Source organism: Phoenix dactylifera, chromosome 4 (assembly GCF_051530095.1).
Source record: "Phoenix dactylifera cultivar Ajwa chromosome 4, Ajwa_hap1_PhDact_Kaust_v1.1, whole genome shotgun sequence".
Lineage (NCBI taxonomy): Eukaryota > Viridiplantae > Streptophyta > Magnoliopsida > Arecales > Arecaceae > Phoenix > Phoenix dactylifera.
The window spans coordinates 38,684,957-38,698,575 of record NC_143193.1 but is presented as its reverse complement, the minus strand read 5'-3'; the positions used below and the strand labels follow the sequence as shown (position 1 = coordinate 38,698,575).

The 13,619-nt window shown below is 49.3% G+C and overlaps 33 non-coding genes and 4 pseudogenes across 33 annotated transcripts; all 37 read left to right on the top strand.

Moving 5' to 3' along the window:
- The first annotated feature begins 231 nt into the window (after nucleotides 1-231).
- Nucleotides 232-350, top strand: LOC149766221 (5S ribosomal RNA; annotated as a pseudogene).
- A 247-nt stretch (nucleotides 351-597) lies between these two features.
- LOC149766220 (5S ribosomal RNA) lies at nucleotides 598-716 on the top strand. The gene has a single exon (XR_016402362.1). It is a non-coding gene; the product is annotated as a 5S ribosomal RNA (ribosomal RNA).
- A 246-nt stretch (nucleotides 717-962) lies between these two features.
- Nucleotides 963-1,081, top strand: LOC149766219 (5S ribosomal RNA). Its single transcript, XR_016405509.1, has one exon. It is a non-coding gene; the product is annotated as a 5S ribosomal RNA (ribosomal RNA).
- Nucleotides 1,082-1,328: 247 nt separating this feature from the next.
- On the top strand, nucleotides 1,329-1,447 carry LOC149766218 (5S ribosomal RNA). Its single transcript, XR_016401065.1, has one exon. It is a non-coding gene; the product is annotated as a 5S ribosomal RNA (ribosomal RNA).
- A 246-nt stretch (nucleotides 1,448-1,693) lies between these two features.
- On the top strand, nucleotides 1,694-1,812 carry LOC149766217 (5S ribosomal RNA). The gene has a single exon (XR_016411482.1). It is a non-coding gene; the product is annotated as a 5S ribosomal RNA (ribosomal RNA).
- A 247-nt stretch (nucleotides 1,813-2,059) lies between these two features.
- On the top strand, nucleotides 2,060-2,177 carry LOC149766216 (5S ribosomal RNA). The gene has a single exon (XR_016408535.1). It is a non-coding gene; the product is annotated as a 5S ribosomal RNA (ribosomal RNA).
- Nucleotides 2,178-2,424: 247 nt separating this feature from the next.
- LOC149766215 (5S ribosomal RNA) lies at nucleotides 2,425-2,543 on the top strand. The gene has a single exon (XR_016404811.1). It is a non-coding gene; the product is annotated as a 5S ribosomal RNA (ribosomal RNA).
- A 247-nt stretch (nucleotides 2,544-2,790) lies between these two features.
- On the top strand, nucleotides 2,791-2,908 carry LOC149766214 (5S ribosomal RNA; annotated as a pseudogene).
- Nucleotides 2,909-3,155: 247 nt separating this feature from the next.
- LOC149766213 (5S ribosomal RNA) lies at nucleotides 3,156-3,274 on the top strand. Its single transcript, XR_016412968.1, has one exon. It is a non-coding gene; the product is annotated as a 5S ribosomal RNA (ribosomal RNA).
- A 246-nt stretch (nucleotides 3,275-3,520) lies between these two features.
- On the top strand, nucleotides 3,521-3,639 carry LOC149766212 (5S ribosomal RNA). The gene has a single exon (XR_016411692.1). It is a non-coding gene; the product is annotated as a 5S ribosomal RNA (ribosomal RNA).
- Nucleotides 3,640-3,886: 247 nt separating this feature from the next.
- Nucleotides 3,887-4,004, top strand: LOC149766211 (5S ribosomal RNA). The gene has a single exon (XR_016408534.1). It is a non-coding gene; the product is annotated as a 5S ribosomal RNA (ribosomal RNA).
- A 247-nt stretch (nucleotides 4,005-4,251) lies between these two features.
- LOC149766210 (5S ribosomal RNA) lies at nucleotides 4,252-4,370 on the top strand. The gene has a single exon (XR_016412967.1). It is a non-coding gene; the product is annotated as a 5S ribosomal RNA (ribosomal RNA).
- Nucleotides 4,371-4,616: 246 nt separating this feature from the next.
- On the top strand, nucleotides 4,617-4,735 carry LOC149766209 (5S ribosomal RNA). Its single transcript, XR_016411479.1, has one exon. It is a non-coding gene; the product is annotated as a 5S ribosomal RNA (ribosomal RNA).
- Nucleotides 4,736-4,982: 247 nt separating this feature from the next.
- Nucleotides 4,983-5,100, top strand: LOC149766208 (5S ribosomal RNA). Its single transcript, XR_016408533.1, has one exon. It is a non-coding gene; the product is annotated as a 5S ribosomal RNA (ribosomal RNA).
- A 247-nt stretch (nucleotides 5,101-5,347) lies between these two features.
- On the top strand, nucleotides 5,348-5,466 carry LOC149766207 (5S ribosomal RNA). Its single transcript, XR_016402899.1, has one exon. It is a non-coding gene; the product is annotated as a 5S ribosomal RNA (ribosomal RNA).
- Nucleotides 5,467-5,713: 247 nt separating this feature from the next.
- LOC149766206 (5S ribosomal RNA) lies at nucleotides 5,714-5,832 on the top strand. Its single transcript, XR_016412966.1, has one exon. It is a non-coding gene; the product is annotated as a 5S ribosomal RNA (ribosomal RNA).
- Nucleotides 5,833-6,078: 246 nt separating this feature from the next.
- On the top strand, nucleotides 6,079-6,197 carry LOC149766205 (5S ribosomal RNA). The gene has a single exon (XR_016411478.1). It is a non-coding gene; the product is annotated as a 5S ribosomal RNA (ribosomal RNA).
- A 247-nt stretch (nucleotides 6,198-6,444) lies between these two features.
- LOC149766204 (5S ribosomal RNA) lies at nucleotides 6,445-6,562 on the top strand. Its single transcript, XR_016408532.1, has one exon. It is a non-coding gene; the product is annotated as a 5S ribosomal RNA (ribosomal RNA).
- Nucleotides 6,563-6,809: 247 nt separating this feature from the next.
- LOC149766203 (5S ribosomal RNA) lies at nucleotides 6,810-6,928 on the top strand. Its single transcript, XR_016403503.1, has one exon. It is a non-coding gene; the product is annotated as a 5S ribosomal RNA (ribosomal RNA).
- A 247-nt stretch (nucleotides 6,929-7,175) lies between these two features.
- On the top strand, nucleotides 7,176-7,293 carry LOC149766202 (5S ribosomal RNA; annotated as a pseudogene).
- A 247-nt stretch (nucleotides 7,294-7,540) lies between these two features.
- Nucleotides 7,541-7,659, top strand: LOC149766201 (5S ribosomal RNA). Its single transcript, XR_016412964.1, has one exon. It is a non-coding gene; the product is annotated as a 5S ribosomal RNA (ribosomal RNA).
- A 246-nt stretch (nucleotides 7,660-7,905) lies between these two features.
- LOC149766200 (5S ribosomal RNA) lies at nucleotides 7,906-8,024 on the top strand. Its single transcript, XR_016411477.1, has one exon. It is a non-coding gene; the product is annotated as a 5S ribosomal RNA (ribosomal RNA).
- A 247-nt stretch (nucleotides 8,025-8,271) lies between these two features.
- On the top strand, nucleotides 8,272-8,389 carry LOC149766199 (5S ribosomal RNA). Its single transcript, XR_016408531.1, has one exon. It is a non-coding gene; the product is annotated as a 5S ribosomal RNA (ribosomal RNA).
- A 247-nt stretch (nucleotides 8,390-8,636) lies between these two features.
- Nucleotides 8,637-8,755, top strand: LOC149766198 (5S ribosomal RNA). Its single transcript, XR_016407851.1, has one exon. It is a non-coding gene; the product is annotated as a 5S ribosomal RNA (ribosomal RNA).
- Nucleotides 8,756-9,002: 247 nt separating this feature from the next.
- Nucleotides 9,003-9,120, top strand: LOC149766197 (5S ribosomal RNA). The gene has a single exon (XR_016408530.1). It is a non-coding gene; the product is annotated as a 5S ribosomal RNA (ribosomal RNA).
- A 247-nt stretch (nucleotides 9,121-9,367) lies between these two features.
- On the top strand, nucleotides 9,368-9,485 carry LOC149766196 (5S ribosomal RNA). The gene has a single exon (XR_016408529.1). It is a non-coding gene; the product is annotated as a 5S ribosomal RNA (ribosomal RNA).
- A 247-nt stretch (nucleotides 9,486-9,732) lies between these two features.
- On the top strand, nucleotides 9,733-9,851 carry LOC149766195 (5S ribosomal RNA). Its single transcript, XR_016407684.1, has one exon. It is a non-coding gene; the product is annotated as a 5S ribosomal RNA (ribosomal RNA).
- A 247-nt stretch (nucleotides 9,852-10,098) lies between these two features.
- Nucleotides 10,099-10,216, top strand: LOC149766194 (5S ribosomal RNA). Its single transcript, XR_016408528.1, has one exon. It is a non-coding gene; the product is annotated as a 5S ribosomal RNA (ribosomal RNA).
- Nucleotides 10,217-10,463: 247 nt separating this feature from the next.
- Nucleotides 10,464-10,581, top strand: LOC149766193 (5S ribosomal RNA). The gene has a single exon (XR_016408527.1). It is a non-coding gene; the product is annotated as a 5S ribosomal RNA (ribosomal RNA).
- Nucleotides 10,582-10,828: 247 nt separating this feature from the next.
- LOC149766192 (5S ribosomal RNA) lies at nucleotides 10,829-10,947 on the top strand. Its single transcript, XR_016403502.1, has one exon. It is a non-coding gene; the product is annotated as a 5S ribosomal RNA (ribosomal RNA).
- A 247-nt stretch (nucleotides 10,948-11,194) lies between these two features.
- On the top strand, nucleotides 11,195-11,312 carry LOC149766191 (5S ribosomal RNA; annotated as a pseudogene).
- Nucleotides 11,313-11,559: 247 nt separating this feature from the next.
- Nucleotides 11,560-11,678, top strand: LOC149766190 (5S ribosomal RNA). Its single transcript, XR_016412963.1, has one exon. It is a non-coding gene; the product is annotated as a 5S ribosomal RNA (ribosomal RNA).
- A 246-nt stretch (nucleotides 11,679-11,924) lies between these two features.
- LOC149766189 (5S ribosomal RNA) lies at nucleotides 11,925-12,043 on the top strand. The gene has a single exon (XR_016411476.1). It is a non-coding gene; the product is annotated as a 5S ribosomal RNA (ribosomal RNA).
- A 247-nt stretch (nucleotides 12,044-12,290) lies between these two features.
- On the top strand, nucleotides 12,291-12,408 carry LOC149766188 (5S ribosomal RNA). The gene has a single exon (XR_016408526.1). It is a non-coding gene; the product is annotated as a 5S ribosomal RNA (ribosomal RNA).
- Nucleotides 12,409-12,655: 247 nt separating this feature from the next.
- Nucleotides 12,656-12,774, top strand: LOC149766187 (5S ribosomal RNA). Its single transcript, XR_016406046.1, has one exon. It is a non-coding gene; the product is annotated as a 5S ribosomal RNA (ribosomal RNA).
- Nucleotides 12,775-13,021: 247 nt separating this feature from the next.
- Nucleotides 13,022-13,139, top strand: LOC149766186 (5S ribosomal RNA). Its single transcript, XR_016408524.1, has one exon. It is a non-coding gene; the product is annotated as a 5S ribosomal RNA (ribosomal RNA).
- Nucleotides 13,140-13,386: 247 nt separating this feature from the next.
- On the top strand, nucleotides 13,387-13,505 carry LOC149766185 (5S ribosomal RNA). Its single transcript, XR_016402898.1, has one exon. It is a non-coding gene; the product is annotated as a 5S ribosomal RNA (ribosomal RNA).
- The last annotated feature ends 114 nt before the right edge of the window (nucleotides 13,506-13,619 follow it).

Sequence of the window (13,619 nt, the reverse complement as noted above, 5' to 3'; positions counted from 1 at the left end):
CTTTTTTATTTTTTGATAATATTTATTTTTAATTTTTCGGCTTTTGGTTTTTCCTCTTCGGATAATTTTTTTCCCCCGAAAATAAACTGAGTCCGGAGACTGGCGGTGCCATGCCGCATAGCGGGACCAGCGCGTTGAATCCTACGCCAGAACGGCCCCGGCGATGCGAATGTCTCGGGCCGTCGAGGTCTGTTACTTTGTCATAAAAGGGAGTTTCGAAGGGCATGTCATGGGTGCGATCATACCAGCACTAATGCATCGGATCCCATCAGAACTCCGCAGTTAAGCGGGCTTGAGCGAGAGTAGTACTAGGATGGGTGACCCCCCGGGAAGTCCTCGTGTTGCACCCCTTATATTTTTTTCCCGTTTTTTTATTTTTTGATAATATTTATTTTTAATTTTTCGGCTTTTGGCTTTTCCTCTTCGGATAATTTTTTTCCCCCGAAAATAAACTGAGTCCGGAGACTGGCGGTGCCATGCCGCATAGCGGGACCAGCGCGTTGAATCCTTCGCCAGAACGGCCCCGGCGGCGCGAATGTCTCGGGCCGTCGAGGTCTGCTGCTTTGTCATAAAAGGGAGTTTCGATGGGCATGTCATGGGTGCGATCATACCAGCACTAATGCACCGGATCCCATCAGAACTCCGCAGTTAAGCGTGCTTGGGTGAGAGTAGTACTAGGATGGGTGACCCCCTGGGAAGTCCTCGTGTTGCACCCTTTTTATTTTTTGCCCGCTTTTTTATTTTTTGATGATATTTATTTTTAATTTTTCGGCTTTTGGCTTTTTCTCTTCGGATAATTTTTTCCCCCGAAAATAAACTGAGTCCGGGGACTCGCGGTGCCATGCCGTATAGCGGGACCAGCGTGTTGAATCCTACGCCAGAACGTCCCCGGCGGCGCGAATGTCTCGGGCCATCGAGGTCTGCTGCTTTGTCATAAAAGGGAGTTTCGAAGGGCATGTCATGGGTGCGATCATACTAGCACTAATGCGCCGGATCCCATCAGAACTCCGCAGTTAAGCGTGCTTGGGCGAGAGTAGTACTAGGATGGGTGGCCCCCTGGGAAGTCCTCGTGTTGCACCCCTTTTATTTTTTGCCCGCTTTTTTATTTTTTGATAATATTTATTTTTAATTTTTCGGCTTTTGGCTTTTTTTCTTCGGATAATTTTTTTCCCCCGAAAATAAACTGAGTCCGGAGACTGGCGGTGCCATGCCGCATAGCGGGACCAGCGCGTTGAATCCTACGCCAGAACGGCCCCGGCGGCGCGAATGTCTCAGGCCGTCGAGGTCTGCTGCTTTGTCATAAAAGGGAGTTTCGATGGGCGAGTCATGGGTGCGATCATACCAGCACTAATGCACCGGATCCCATCAGAACTCCGCAGTTAAGCGTGTTTGGGCGAGAGTAGTACTAGGATGGGTGACCCCCTGGGAAGTCCTCGTGTTGCACCCCTTTTATTTTTTGCCCGCTTTTTTATTTTTTGATAATATTTATTTTTAATTTTTTGGCTTTTGGCTTTTTCTCTTCGGATAATTTTTTTTCCCGAAAATAAACTGAGTCCGGAGACTCGCGGTGCCATGCCGCATAGCGGGACCAGCGTGTTGAATCCTACGCCAGAACGGCCTCGGCGGCGCGAATGTTTCGGGCCATCGAGGTCTGCTGCTTTGTCATAAAAGAGAGTTTCGAAGGGCATGTCATGGGTGCGATCATACCAGCACTAATGCACCGGATCCCATCAGAACTCCGCAGTTAAGCGTGCTTGGGCGAGAGTAGTACTAGGATGGGTGACCCCCTGGGAAGTCCTCGTGTTGCACCCCTTTTATTTTTTGCCCGCTTTTTTATTTTTTGATAATATTTATTTTTAATTTTTTGGCTTTTGGCTTTTCCTCTTCGAATAATTTTTTTCCTCCGAAAATAAACTGAGTCCGGAGACTGGCGGTGCCATGCCGCATAGCGGGACCAGCGCATTGAATCCTACGCCAGAACGGCCCCGGCGGCGCGAATGTCTCGGGCCGTCGAGGTGTGCTGCTTTGTCATAAAAGGAAGTTTCGATGGGCATGTCATGGGTGCGATCATACCAGCACTAATGCACCGGATCCCATCAGAACTCCGCAGTTAAGCGTGCTTGGGCAAGATTAGTACTAGGATGGGTGACCCCCGGGAAGTCCTCTTGTTGCACCCCTTTTATTTTTTGCCCGCTTTTTTATTTTTTGATAATATTTATTTTTAATTTTTCGGCTTTTGGTTTTTCCTCTTCGGATAATTTTTTTCCCCCGAAAATAAACTGAGTCCGAAGACTGGCGGTGCCATGCCGCATAGCGGGACCAGCGCGTTGAATCCTACGCCAGAACGGCCCCGGCGGCGCGAATGTCTCGGGCCGTCGAGGTCTGTTGCTTTGTCATAAAAGGGAGTTTCGAAGGGCATGTCATGGGTGCGATCATACCAGCACTAATGCGCCGGATCCCATCAGAACTCCGCAGTTAAGCGGGCTTGGGCGAGAGTAGTACTAGGATGGGTGACCCCCTGGGAAGTCCTCGTGTTGCACCCCTTATATTTTTTGCCCGTTTTTTTATTTTTTGATAATATTTATTTTTAATTTTTCGGCTTTTGGCTTTTCCTCTTCGGATAATTTTTTTCCCCCGAAAATAAACTAAGTCCGGAGACTGGCGGTGCCAGGCCGCATAGCGGGACCAGCGCGTTGAATCCTACGCCAGAACGGCCCCGGCGGCGCGAATGTCTCGGGCCGTCGAGGTCTGCTGCTTTGTCATAAAAGGAAGTTTCGATGGGCATATCATGGGTGCGATCATACCAGCACTAATGCACCGGATCCCATCAGAACTCGGCAGTTAAGCGTGCTTGGGCAAGATTAGTACAAGGATGGGTGACCCCCGGGAAGTCCTCTTGTTGCACCCCTTTTATTTTTTGCCCGCTTTTTTATTTTTTGATAATATTTATTTTTAATTTTTCGGCTTTTGGTTTTTCCTCTTCGGATAATTTTTTTCCCCCGAAAATAAACTGAGTCCGGAGACTGGCGGTGCCAGGCCGCATAGCGGGACCAGCGCGTTGAATCCTACGCCAGAACGGCCCCGGCGGCGCGAATGTCTCGGGCCGTCGTGGTCTGCCGCTTTGTCATAAAAGGGAGTTTCGATGGGCGAGTCATGGGTGCGACCATACCAGCACTAATGCACCGGATCCCATCAGAACTCCGCAGTTAAGCGTGTTTGGGCGAGAGTAGTACTAGGATGGGTGACCCCCTGGGAAGTCCTCGTGTTGCACCCCTTTTATTTTTTGTCCGCTTTTTTATTTTTTGATAATATTTATTTTTAATTTTTCGGCTTTTGGCTTTTTCTCTTCGGATAATTTTTTTTTCCGAAAATAAACTGAGTCCGGAGACTCGCGGTGCCATGCCGCATAGCGGGACCAGCGTGTTGAATCCTACGCCAGAACGGCCTCGGCGGCGCGAATGTTTCGGGCCATCGAGGTCTGCTGCTTTGTCATAAAAGGGAGTTTCGAAGGGCATGTCATGGGTGCGATCATACCAGCACTAATGCACCGGATCCCATCAGAACTCCGCAGTTAAGCGTGCTTGGGCGAGAGTAGTACTTGGATGGGTGACCCCCTGGGAAGTCCTCGTGTTGCACCCCTTTTATTTTTTGCCCGCTTTTTTATTTTTTGATAATATTTATTTTTAATTTTTTGGCTTTTGGCTTTTCCTCTTCGGATAATTTTTTTCCTCCGAAAATAAACTGAGTCCGGAGACTGGCGGTGCCAGGCCGCATAGCGGGACCAGCGCGTTGAATCCTACGCCAGAACGGCCCCGGCGGCGCGAATGTCTCGGGCCGTCGAGGTCTGCTGCTTTGTCATAAAATGAAGTTTCGATGGGCATGTCATGGGTGCGATCATACCAGCACTAATGCACCGGATCCCATCAGAACTCCGCAGTTAAGCGTGCTTGGGCAAGATTAGTACTAGGATGGGTGACCCCCGGGAAGTCCTCTTGTTGCACCCCTTTTATTTTTTGCCCGCTTTTTTATTTTTTGATAATATTTATTTTTAATTTTTCGGCTTTTGGTTTTTCCTCTTCGGATAATTTTTTTCCCCCGAAAATAAACTGAGTCCGGAGACTGGCGGTGCCATGCCGCATAGCGGGACCAGCGCGTTGAATCCTACGCCAGAACGGCCCCGGCGGCGCGAATGTCTCGGGCCGTCGAGGTCTGCTGCTTTGTCATAAAAGGGAGTTTCGATGGGCGAGTCATGGGTGCGACCATACCAGCACTAATGCACCGGATCCCATCAGAACTCCGCAGTTAAGCGTGTTTGGGCGAGAGTAGTACTAGGATGGGTGACCCCCTGGGAAGTCCTCGTGTTGCACCCCTTTTATTTTTTGCCCGCTTTTTTATTTTTTGATAATATTTATTTTTAATTTTTCGGCTTTTGGCTTTTTCTCTTCGGATAATTTTTTTTTCCGAAAATAAACTGAGTCCGGAGACTCGCGGTGCCATGCCGCATAGCGGGACCAGCGTGTTGAATCCTACGCCAGAACGGCCTCGGCGGTGCGAATGTTTCGGGCCATCGAGGTCTGCTGCTTTGTCATAAAAGGGAGTTTCGAAGGGCATGTCATGGGTGCGATCATACCAGCACTAATGCACCGGATCCCATCAGAACTCCGCAGTTAAGCGTGCTTGGGCGAGAGTAGTACTAGGATGGGTGACCCCCTGGGAAGTCCTCGTGTTGCACCCCTTTTATTTTTTGCCCGCTTTTTTATTTTTTGATAATATTTATTTTTAATTTTTTGGCTTTTGGCTTTTCCTCTTCGGATAATTTTTTTCCTCCGAAAATAAACTGAGTCCGGAGACTGGCGGTGCCATGCCGCATAGCGGGACCAGCGTGTTGAATCCTACGCCAGAACGGCCCCGGCGGCGCGAATGTCTCGGGCCGTCGAGGTGTGCTGCTTTGTCATAAAAGGAAGTTTCGATGGGCATGTCATGGGTGCGATCATACCAGCACTAATGCACCGGATCCCATCAGAACTCCGCAGTTAAGCGTGCTTGGGCAAGATTAGTACTAGGATGGGTGACCCCCGGGAAGTCCTCTTGTTGCACCCCTTTTATTTTTTGCCCGCTTTTTTATTTTTTGATAATATTTATTTTTAATTTTTCGGCTTTTGGTTTTTCCTCTTCGGATAATTTTTTCCCCCCGAAAATAAACTGAGTCCGGAGACTGGCGGTGCCATGCCGCATAGCGGGACCAGCGCGTTGAATCCTACGCCAGAACGGCCCCGGCGGCGCGAATGTCTCGGGCCGTCGAGGTCTGTTGCTTTGTCATAAAAGGGAGTTTCGAAGGGCATGTCATGGGTGCGATCATACCAGCACTAATGCACCGGATCCCATCAGAACTCCGCAGTTAAGCGGGCTTGGGCGAGAGTAGTACTAGGATGGGTGACCCCCTGGGAAGTCCTCGTGTTGCACCCCTTATATTTTTAGCCCCTTTTTTTATTTTTTGATAATATTTATTTTTAATTTTTCGGCTTTTGGCTTTTCCTCTTCGGATAATTTTTTTCCCCCGAAAATAAACTAAGTCCGGAGACTGGCGGTGCCAGGCCGCATAGCGGGACCAGCGCGTTGAATCCTACGCCAGAACGGCCCCGGCGGCGCGAATGTCTCGGGCCGTCGAGGTCTGCTGCTTTGTCATAAAAGGGAGTTTCGATGGGCGAGTCATGGGTGCGACCATACCAGCACTAATGCACCGGATCCCATCAGAACTCCGCAGTTAAGCGTGTTTGGGCGAGAGTAGTACTAGGATGGGTGACCCCCTGGGAAGTCCTCGTGTTGCACCCCTTTTATTTTTTGCCCGCTTTTTTATTTTTTGATAATATTTATTTTTAATTTTTCGGCTTTTGGCTTTTTCTCTTCGGATAATTTTTTTTTCCGAAAATAAACTGAGTCCGGAGACTCGCGGTGCCATGCCGCATAGCGGGACCAGCGTGTTGAATCCTACGCCAGAACGGCCTCGGCGGTGCGAATGTTTCGGGCCATCGAGGTCTGCTGCTTCGTCATAAAAGGGAGTTTCGAAGGGCATGTCATGGGTGCGATCATACCAGCACTAATGCACCGGATCCCATCAGAACTCCGCAGTTAAGCGTGCTTGGGCGAGAGTAGTACTAGGATGGGTGACCCCCTGGGAAGTCCTCGTGTTGCACCCCTTTTATTTTTTGCCCGCTTTTTTATTTTTTGATAATATTTATTTTTAATTTTTTGGCTTTTGGCTTTTCCTCTTCGGATAATTTTTTTCCTCCGAAAATAAACTGAGTCCGGAGACTGGCGGTGCCATGCCGCATAGCGGGACCAGCGCGTTGAATCCTACGCCAGAACGGCCCCGGCGGCGCGAATGTCTCGGGCCGTCGAGGTGTGCTGCTTTGTCATAAAAGGAAGTTTCGATGGGCATGTCATGGGTGCGATCATACCAGCACTAATGCACCGGATCCCATCAGAACTCCGCAGTTAAGCGTGCTTGGGCAAGATTAGTACTAGGATGGGTGACCCCCGGGAAGTCCTCTTGTTGCACCCCTTTTATTTTTTGCCCGCTTTTTTATTTTTTGATAATATTTATTTTTAATTTTTCGGCTTTTGGTTTTTCCTCTTCGGATAATTTTTTTCCCCCGAAAATAAACTGAGTCCGGAGACTGGCGGTGCCATGCCGCATAGCGGGACCAGCGCGTTGAATCCTACGCCAGAACGGCCCCGGCGGCGCGAATGTCTCGGGCCGTCGAGGTCTGTTGCTTTGTCATAAAAGGGAGTTTCGAAGGGCATGTCATGGGTGCGATCATACCAGCACTAATGCACCGGATCCCATCAGAACTCCGCAGTTAAGCGGGCTTGGGCGAGAGTAGTACTAAGATGGGTGACCCCCTGGGAAGTCCTCGTGTTGCACCCCTTATATTTTTTGCCCATTTTTTTATTTTTTGATAATATTTATTTTTAATTTTTCGGCTTTTGGCTTTTCCTCTTCGGATAATTTTCTTCCCCCGAAAATAAACTAAGTCCGGAGACTGGCGGTGCCAGGCCGCATAGCGGGACCAGCGCGTTGAATCCTACGCCAGAACGGCCCCGGCGGCGCGAATGTCTCGGGCCGTCGAGGTCTGCTGCTTTGTCATAAAAGGAAGTTTCGATGGGCATGTCATGGGTGCGATCATACCAGCACAAATGCACCGGATCCCATCAGAACTCCGCAGTTAAGCGTGCTTGGGCAAGATTAGTACTAGGATGGGTGACCCCCGGGAAGTCCTCTTGTTGCACCCCTTTTATTTTTTGCCCGCTTTTTTATTTTTTGATAATATTTATTTTTAATTTTTCGGCTTTTGGTTTTTCCTCTTCGGATAATTTTTTTCCCCCGAAAATAAACTGAGTCCGGAGACTGGCGGTGCCATGCCGCATAGCGGGACCAGCGCGTTGAATCCTACGCCAGAACGGCCCCGGCGGCGCGAATGTCTCGGGCCGTCGAGGTCTGCTGCTTTGTCATAAAAGGGAGTTTCGATGGGCGAGTCATGGGTGCGACCATACCAGCACTAATGCACCGGATCCCATCAGAACTCCGCAGTTAAGCGTGTTTGGGCGAGAGTAGTACTAGGATGGGTGACCCCCTGGGAAGTCCTCGTGTTGCACCCCTTTTATTTTTTGCCCGCTTTTTTATTTTTTGATAATATTTATTTTTAATTTTTCGGCTTTTGGCTTTTTCTCTTCGGATAATTTTTTTTTCCGAAAATAAACTGAGTCCGGAGACTCGCGGTGCCATGCCGCATAGCGGGACCAGCGTGTTGAATCCTACGCCAGAACGGCCTCGGCGGTGCGAATGTTTCGGGCCATCGAGGTCTGCTGCTTTGTCATAAAAGGGAGTTTCGAAGGGCATGTCATGGGTGCGATCATACCAGCACTAATGCACCGGATCCCATCAGAACTCCGCAGTTAAGCGTGCTTGGGCGAGAGTAGTACTAGGATGGGTGACCCCCTGGGAAGTCCTCGTGTTGCACCCCTTTTATTTTTTGCCCGCTTTTTTATTTTTTGATAATATTTATTTTTAATTTTTTGGCTTTTGGCTTTTCCTCTTCGGATAATTTTTTTCCTCCGAAAATAAACTGAGTCCGGAGACTGGCGGTGCCATGCCGCATAGCGGGACCAGCGCGTTGAATCCTACGCCAGAACGGCCCCGGCGGCGCGAATGTCTCGGGCCGTCGAGGTGTGCTGCTTTGTCATAAAAGGAAGTTTCGATGGGCATGTCATGGGTGCGATCATACCAGCACTAATGCACCGGATCCCATCAGAACTCCGCAGTTAAGCGTGCTTGGGCAAGATTAGTACTAGGATGGGTGACCCCCGGGAAGTCCTCTTGTTGCACCCCTTTTATTTTTTGCCCGCTTTTTTATTTTTTGATAATATTTATTTTTAATTTTTCGGCTTTTGGTTTTTCCTCTTCGGATAATTTTTTTCCCCCGAAAATAAACTGAGTCCGGAGACTGGCGGTGCCATGCCGCATAGCGGGACCAGCGCGTTGAATCCTACGCCAGAACGGCCCCGGCGGCGCGAATATCTCGGGCCGTCGAGGTCTGTTGCTTTGTCATAAAAGGGAGTTTCGAAGGGCATGTCATGGGTGCGATCATACCAGCACTAATGCACCGGATCCCATCAGAACTCCGCAGTTAAGCGGGCTTGGGCGAGAGTAGTACTAGGATGGGTGACACCCTGGGAAGTCCTCGTGTTGCACCCCTTATATTTTTTGCCCGTTTTTTTATTTTTTGATAATATTTATTTTTAATTTTTCGGCTTTTGGCTTTTCCTCTTCGGATAATTTTTTTCCCCCGAAAATAAACTGAGTCCGGAGACTGGCGGTGCCATGCCGCATAGCGGGACCAGCGCGTTGAATCCTACGCCAGAACGGCCCCGGCGGCGCGAATGTCTCGGGCCGTCGAGGTGTGCTGCTTTGTCATAAAAGGAAGTTTCGATGGGCATGTCATGGGTGCGATCATACCAGCACTAATGCACCGGATCCCATCAGAACTCCGCAGTTAAGCGTGCTTGGGCAAGATTAGTACTAGGATGGGTGACCCCCGGGAAGTCCTCTTGTTGCACCCCTTTTATTTTTTGCCCGCTTTTTTATTTTTTGATAATATTTATTTTTAATTTTTCGGCTTTTGGTTTTTCCTCTTCGGATAATTTTTTCCCCCCGAAAATAAACTGAGTCCGGAGACTGGCGGTGCCATGCCGCATAGCGGGACCAGCGCGTTGAATCCTACGCCAGAACGGCCCCGGCGGCGCGAATGTCTCGGGCCGTCGAGGTGTGCTGCTTTGTCATAAAAGGAAGTTTCGATGGGCATGTCATGGGTGCGATCATACCAGCACTAATGCACCGGATCCCATCAGAACTCCGCAGTTAAGCGTGCTTGGGCAAGATTAGTACTAGGATGGGTGACCCCCGGGAAGTCCTCTTGTTGCACCCCTTTTATTTTTTGCCCGCTTTTTTATTTTTTGATAATATTTATTTTTAATTTTTCGGCTTTTGGTTTTTCCTCTTCGGATAATTTTTTTCCCCCGAAAATAAACTGAGTCCGGAGACTGGCGGTGCCATGCCGCATAGCGGGACCAGCGCGTTGAATCCTACGCCAGAACGGCCCCGGCGGCGCGAATGTCTCGGGCCGTCGAGGTCTGTTGCTTTGTCATAAAAGGAAGTTTCGAAGGGCATGTCATGGGTGCGATCATACAAGCACTAATGCACCGGATCCCATCAGAACTCCGCAGTTAAGCGGGCTTGGGCGAGAGTAGTACTAGGATGGGTGACCCCCTGGGAAGTCCTCGTGTTGCACCCCTTATATTTTTTGCCCGTTTTTTTATTTTTTGATAATATTTATTTTTAATTTTTCGGCTTTTGGCTTTTCCTCTACGGATAATTTTTTTCCCCCGAAAATAAACTGAGTCCGGAGACTGGCGGTGCCATGCCGCATAGCGGGACCAGCGCGTTGAATCCTACGCCAGAACGGCCCCGGCGGCGCGAATGTCTCGGGCCGTCGAGGTGTGCTGCTTTGTCATAAAAGGAAGTTTCGATGGGCATGTCATGGGTGCGATCATACCAGCACTAATGCACCGGATCCCATCAGAACTCCGCAGTTAAGCGTGCTTGGGCAAGATTAGTACTAGGATGGGTGACCCCCGGGAAGTCCTCTTGTTGCACCCCTTTTATTTTTTGCCCGCTTTTTTATTTTTTGATAATATTTATTTTTAATTTTTCGGCTTTTGGTTTTTCCTCTTCGGATAATTTTTTCCCCCCGAAAATAAACTGAGTCCGGAGACTGGCGGTGCCATGCCGCATAGCGGGACCAGCGCGTTGAATCCTACGCCAGAACGGCCCCGGCGGCGCGAATGTCTCGGGCCGTCGAGGTGTGCTGCTTTGTCATAAAAGGAAGTTTCGATGGGCATGTCATGGGTGCGATCATACCAGCACTAATGCACCGGATCCCATCAGAACTCCGCAGTTAAGCGTGCTTGGGCAAGATTAGTACTAGGATGGGTGACCCCCGGGAAGTCCTCTTGTTGCACCCCTTTTATTTTTTGCCCGCTTTTTTATTTTTTGATAATATTTATTTTTAATTTTTCGGCTTTTGGTTTTTCCTCTTCGGATAATTTTTTTCCCCCGAAAATAAACTGAGTCCGGAGACTGGCGGTGCCATGCCGCATAGCGGGACCAGCGCGTTGAATCCTACGCCAGAACGGCCCCGGCGGCGCGAATGTCTCGGGCCGTCGAGGTCTGTTGCTTTGTCATAAAAGGGAGTTTCGAAGGGCATGTCATGGGTGCGATCATACCAGCACTAATGCACCGGATCCCATCAGAACTCCGCAGTTAAGCGGGCTTGGGCGAGAGTAGTACTAAGATGGGTGACCCCCTGGGAAGTCCTCGTGTTGCACCCCTTATATTTTTTGCCCGTTTTTTTATTTTTTGATAATATTTATTTTTAATTTTTCGGCTTTTGGCTTTTCCTCTTCGGATAATTTTCTTCCCCCGAAAATAAACTAAGTCCGGAGACTGGCGGTGCCAGGCCGCATAGCGGGACCAGCGCGTTGAATCCTACGCCAGAACGGCCCCGGCGGCGCGAATGTCTCGGGCCGTCGAGGTCTGCTGCTTTGTCATAAAAGGAAGTTTCGATGGGCATGTCATGGGTGCGATCATACCAGCACAAATGCACCGGATCCCATCAGAACTCCGCAGTTAAGCGTGCTTGGGCAAGATTAGTACTAGGATGGGTGACCCCCGGGAAGTCCTCTTGTTGCACCCCTTTTATTTTTTGCCCGCTTTTTTATTTTTTGATAATATTTATTTTTAATTTTTCGGCTTTTGGTTTTTCCTCTTCGGATAATTTTTTTCCCCCGAAAATAAACTGAGTCCGGAGACTGGCGGTGCCATGCCGCATAGCGGGACCAGCGCGTTGAATCCTACGCCAGAACGGCCCCGGCGGCGCGAATGTCTCGGGCCGTCGAGGTCTGCTGCTTTGTCATAAAAGGGAGTTTCGATGGGCGAGTCATGGGTGCGACCATACCAGCACTAATGCACCGGATCCCATCAGAACTCCGCAGTTAAGCGTGTTTGGGCGAGAGTAGTACTAGGATGGGTGACCCCCTGGGAAGTCCTCGTGTTGCACCCCTTTTATTTTTTGCCCGCTTTTTTATTTTTTGATAATATTTATTTTTAATTTTTCGGCTTTTGGCTTTTTCTCTTCGGATAATTTTTTTTTCCGAAAATAAACTGAGTCCGGAGACTCGCGGTGCCATGCCGCATAGCGGGACCAGCGTGTTGAATCCTACGCCAGAACGGCCTCGGCGGTGCGAATGTTTCGGGCCATCGAGGTCTGCTGCTTTGTCATAAAAGGGAGTTTCGAAGGGCATGTCATGGGTGCGATCATACCAGCACTAATGCACCGGATCCCATCAGAACTCCGCAGTTAAGCGTGCTTGGGCGAGAGTAGTACTAGGATGGGTGACCCCCTGGGAAGTCCTCGTGTTGCACCCCTTTTATTTTTTGCCCGCTTTTTTATTTTTTGATAATATTTATTTTTAATTTTTTGGCTTTTGGCTTTTCCTCTTCGGATAATTTTTTTCCTCCGAAAATAAACTGAGTCCGGAGACTGGCGGTGCCATGCCGCATAGCGGGACCAGCGCGTTGAATCCTACGCCAGAACGGCCCCGGCGGCGCGAATGTCTCGGGCCGTCGAGGTGTGCTGCTTTGTCATAAAAGGAAGTTTCGATGGGCATGTCATGGGTGCGATCATACCAGCACTAATGCACCGGATCCCATCAGAACTCCGCAGTTAAGCGTGCTTGGGCAAGATTAGTACTAGGATGGGTGACCCCCGGGAAGTCCTCTTGTTGCACCCCTTTTATTTTTTGCCCGCTTTTTTATTTTTTGATAATATTTATTTTTAATTTTTCGGCTTTTGGTTTTTCCTCTTCGGATAATTTTTTTCCCCCGAAAATAAACTGAGTCCGGAGACTGGCGGTGCCATGCCGCATAGCGGGACCAGCGCGTTGAATCCTACGCCAGAACGGCCCCGGCGGCGCGAATGTCTCGGGCCGTCGAGGTCTGTTGCTTTGTCATAAAAGGGAGTTTCGAAGGGCATGTCATGGGTGCGATCATACCAGCACTAATGCACCGGATCCCATCAGAACTCCGCAGTTAAGCGGGCTTGGGCGAGAGTAGTACAAGGATGGGTGACCCCCTGGGAAGTCCTCGTGTTGCACCCCTTATATTTTTTGCCCGTTTTTTTATTTTTTGATAATATTTATTTTTAATTTTTCGGCTTTTGGCTTTTCCTCTTCGGATAATTTTTTTCCCCCGAAAATAAACTGAGTCCGGAGACTGGCGGTGCCATGCCGCATAGCGGGACCAGCGCGTTGAATCCTACGCCAGAACGGCCCCGGCGGCGCGAATGTCTCGGGCCGTCGAGGTGTGCTGCTTTGTCATAAAAGGAAGTTTCGATGGGCATGTCATGGGTGCGATCATACCAGCACTAATGCACCGGATCCCATCAGAACTCCGCAGTTAAGCGTGCTTGGGCAAGATTAGTACTAGGATGGGTGACCCCCGGGAAGTCCTCTTGTTGCACCCCTTTTATTTTTTGCCCGCTTTTTTATTTTTTGATAATATTTATTTTTAATTTTTCGGCTTTTGGTTTTTCCTCTTCGGATAATTTTTTCCCCCCGAAAATAAACTGAGTCCGGAGACTGGCGGTGCCATGCCGCATAGCGGGACCAGCGCGTTGAATCCTACGCCAGAACGGCCCCGGCGGCGCGAATGTCTCGGGCCGTCGAGGTCTGTTGCTTTGTCATAAAAGGGAGTTTCGAAGGGCATGTCATGGGTGCGATCATACCAGCACTAATGCACCGGATCCCATCAGAACTCCGCAGTTAAGCGGGCTTGGGCGAGAGTAGTACTAGGATGGGTGACCCCCTGGGAAGTCCTCGTGTTGCACCCCTTATATTTTTTGCCCCTTTTTTTATTTTTTGATAATATTTATTTTTAATTTTTCGGCTTTTGGCTTTTCCTCTTCGGATAATTTTTTTCTCCCGAAAATAAACTAAGTCCGGAG